We start from the raw sequence: 4,132 nt of genomic DNA, 5'->3' as shown, positions 1-4,132 counted from the left end.
CTTTGAGTCTGAATTTTACAAATTTAATATAAAAAAATATTTATAGGAAAACTGTTATTTATAATTACACCAAATAAATATGACAATTATCAGTAATTTCAAACACATCTTTTGGCCAAATTTGAGGATTGTATACTTTTTTATATGCCCCAAATACTCGATACAATTTTTTAATTAAAAAATTTTTAATTCAAAAACTACAAATCTTATCAGGATGAGGACATACAGCAACCATCTCATGAGCAGTAGGCAGCTTTTGACCAAATTTGGGGCTTGTAGCATCTAAGCCCTGGGAGGAGAAGCGATTGCTTTTTTTTGGTCAGAAGCCGGAATAATAATAATAATAAGAATAAGTTTAAGTAGCATTACAGTATGTTGGCTTTCTCAAGCCAACATAATAACTAGACAGTAAAGTTCGTCGAGACAAACTTTGAGGCTGGCTTGACAAAGCCTGTTGGTAATAGTTTATTTAGTTTAAAAACAGTTTGAAAAAGTATAAGTAGCATGTTATTAGCATGATTCTAGCATAGATTAGCATGTTATTAGCATGAATTAGCATCTTATTAGTACGTTTCTAGCATGGATTAGCATGTTATTAGCATGAATTAGCATGATTCTAGCACAATTTGGCATGTTACTAGCATAATTCTAGCATGAATTAGTGTGTTATTAGCATGATTGTAGTAAAATTAGCATGTTACTACCATGATTCTAGCATGAATAAGCATGTTATTAGCATGATTCTAGCATGAATTAGCATGTTATTAGCAAGATTCTAGTATGAACTAGCATGTCACTAGCATGATTCTAGTATGAATTAGCATGTCACTAGCATGAGTCTAGTATGAATTAATATGTTACTAGCATGATTCTAGTATAAATTAGCATGTTATTAGCATGATTCTAGCATGAATTAGCATGTTATTAGCATGATTCTAGTATGAATTAGCATGTCACTAGCATGAGTCTAGTATGAATTAGCATGTTACTAGCATGATTCTAGTGTAAATTAGCATGTTATTAGCATGATTCTAGCATGAACAAGCATGTTACTAGCATGATTCTAGCATGAATTAGCATGTTATTAGCATGATTCTAGTATAAGTTAGCATGTTATTAGCATGATTCTAGCATGAGTTAGCATGTTACTAGCATGATTCTAGCATAAATAAGCATGTTACTAGCATGATTCTAGGATGAACTAGCATGATTCCAGTATGAATTAGCATTATATTTGCATGATTCTAGCATGAATTAGCATGTTACTAGCATGATTCCAGTATGAATTAGCATGTTACTAGCATGAGTCTAGTATGAATTAGCATGTTACTAGCATGATTCTAGTGTAAATTAGCATGTCATTAGCATGATTCTAGTATGAATTAGCATGTTATTAGCATGATTCCAGCATGAATTAACATGTTACTAGCAAGATTCCAGTATGAATTAGCATGTTATTAGCATGATTCTAGCATGAATTAGCATGTTACTAGCATGATTCCAGTATGAATTAGCATGTTACTAGCATGATTATAGCATGAATTAGCATGTTACTAGCACAATTTTAGCATGAATTAGCATGATTCTAACATGAAGTTAGCATGTTGTTAGCATGATTCTAGCATGAATTAGCATGTGCTAAGGTGTTGCTAGGTGGTTGCTAAGGTGTTGCTAGACGGTTGCTAGGGTGTCCTAAGTGGTTGCTAGGTGGTTGCTAAGGTGTTGCTAGGCGGTTGCTAGGGTGTTTTGAGTGGTTGCTAGGTGGTTGCTAAGGTATTGCTAGGTGGTTGCTAAGGTATCCCAAGTGGTTGCTAGATGGTTGCTAGGGTATTCTGAGTGGTTGCTAAGGCGTTGCTAGGGGGTTGCTAGGGTGTTCTGAGTGGTTGCTAAGTGGTTGCTAAGGTGTTGCTAGGTGGTTGCTAGGGTGTCCTGAGTGGTTGCTAGGTGGTTGCTAAGGCGTTGCTAGGCAGTTGCTAGGGTGTTATGAGTGGTTGCTAGGTGGTTGCTAAGGTGTTGCTAGGCGGTTGCTAAGGTGTCCCAAGTGGTTGCTAGGTGGTTGCTAAGGTGTTGCTAGGTGGTTGCTAAGGCGTTGCTAGGCGGTTGCTAGGGTGTCCTGAGTGGTCGCTAGGCCCTTACTAAGGCATTACTAGGCCGTTGCTAGGTGGTTGCTAGGCGGTTGCTAGGGTAATTTGGGTGGTTGCTAGGCAGTTGCTAGGGTACCCTGGTTGGTTACTAGGCAAGCCTCGCATACATGCTTGATAAAACATTTATACTTAGTAAGCATTTCTAGCAAGTTACAGTACTTGGCTAGTCAATATTAGCATGTAGCTAATCACTGCTAGCATGTGTAGCATTTAGGAAGTTCCGTTTGCTAGCATGAGTCAAACGAGCCAATCTCCAAGTCTCTACGATGTTCTGATGCTGAGATATAGCTGTTGATGAATGGTTGCTAGGGTACTCTGTTTTGTTGCTATGGGCGAGGTTACAGAGTGCACTTGAATGTGGTTGGCTGTCTAAGTCAAATGAACCAACCCCCATGTCTCTATGACACTGCTATGCAAAGATATGCATCTTGGCCTATTTTAATGGAAGTCTATGGAATTAATTTGGGGGCGTGGCTTGTGAGCTTCATTATCATATTGAGATGCTCATTGGTTGTCTGAGTCAGATGAGCCATCCCCCAAGTCAATAGGACACTGCTAAGCAACGATATGCATGTTGGCCAGTTATTAACATGAGTTTAGTATGAATTAGCATGTTACTAGCATGATTCTTGTACAAATTAGCATGTCATTAGCATGTTTCCAGTATGAGTTAGCATGTCATTAGCATTATTAGCATATGAGTAGCATGTTGCTAGCATGATTGGCATGTCATTAGTATGTTAGAATTATAAGCATTTGATAGCACAGCTAATTACATTCTATAGGACAGTTGCTAGGGTGCAGTATGTGGTAGTTAGGGGTGTGGCTAGAAAGTTAAAAGGCCATCAGTGATTGGCTGCTGGCTAGACTGAGTTAAATGAGCTCAGCCATTAGTCTCTATGACAGTCTGATGCTGAGTTATGAGCTCACAAAGTTTGATCCCATGTAAAGTCAATGAGAGTCTTTTGTAATAGAAGTCTACGGGACAGTTGCTAGGGTGCAGTATGTGGTAGTTAGGGGTGTGGCTACAAAGTTAAAAGCTCATCAGTTATTGGCAGATTGGTAGTCAGAGTTAAATGAGCTCAGCCATTAGTCTGTAGGATAGTCTGTTTCAGAGTTATTAGCTCACAAAGTTTGATCCCATGTAAAGTCAATGAGAGTCTTTGTAATGGAAGTCTATGGGACAGTTGCTAGGGTGCAGTATGTGGTAGTTTGGGGTGTGGCTAGAAAGTTAAAAGCTCATCAGTTATTGGCAGTTTGGTATTCGGAGTTAAATGAGCTCAGCCATTAGTCTGTAGGACAGTCTGATTCAGAGTTATGAGCTCACAAAGTTTGATCCCATGTTAAGTCAATGAGAGTCTATTGAATGGAAGTCTATGGGACAGTTACTAGGGTCCAAAAGTGGTTGCTAGGGCGTTGCTAGAAAGTTTAAAGGTGATCAGTCATTGGCAGTTTGATAGTCTGAGTTAAATGAGCCCAATTAGAAGTCTGTGCAACAGTCTGACGCAGAGTTATGAGGTCACAAAGTTTGATCCAATGTTAAGTCTATGGGATTTTTCCGACAGTCCCGGGACGTTTTTCGGAAAACCGAAAGTTGGATCAGTCGGAAAAGATATAGCATAAAGAGTCAGACCAGTTTGGAGGTCTGGTGTGAGTTTGGTGGTAATAGTTTGAAAGTTCAAGGAGCAGATAGATTTTGAATTTTAGTCTCAGAAGAAGAATAATAATAACTAGATTCTTAAAGTTTGAGAACAAACTTTGAGGCTGGCTTGTGAAAGCCTGACGGTAATAGTTTATTTAAACAGTTTTAAAAAGTATGAAAAGATAGATAGATAGATAGATAGATAGATAGATAGATAGATAGATAGATAGATAGATAGATAGATAGATAGATAGATAGATAGATGTTGTTAGCATGATTCTAGCATGAATTAGCATGTTGTTAGCATGATTCTAGCATGAATTAGCATGTTGTTAGCATGATTCTA

General features: G+C 38.1%; 1 long non-coding RNA gene across 1 annotated transcript; it reads left to right on the top strand.

The window, feature by feature from the left end:
• The first annotated feature begins 348 nt into the window (after positions 1-348).
• On the top strand, positions 349-3,857 carry LOC147843992 (uncharacterized). The gene is made up of 4 exons (XR_015491250.1): positions 349-629; positions 694-1,517; positions 1,601-3,141; positions 3,339-3,857. It is a non-coding gene; the product is annotated as an uncharacterized LOC147843992 (long non-coding RNA).
• Positions 3,858-4,132: the final 275 nt, after the last annotated feature.

Source organism: Danio rerio, chromosome 5 (genome assembly GCF_052040795.2).
Source record: "Danio rerio strain M-AB ecotype USA chromosome 5, GRCz13ab, whole genome shotgun sequence".
Classification (NCBI taxonomy): Eukaryota; Metazoa; Chordata; class Actinopteri; order Cypriniformes; family Danionidae; genus Danio; species Danio rerio.
The sequence above is the reverse complement of the archived record's forward strand: the minus strand, read 5'-3'. Positions and strand labels throughout refer to the sequence as shown.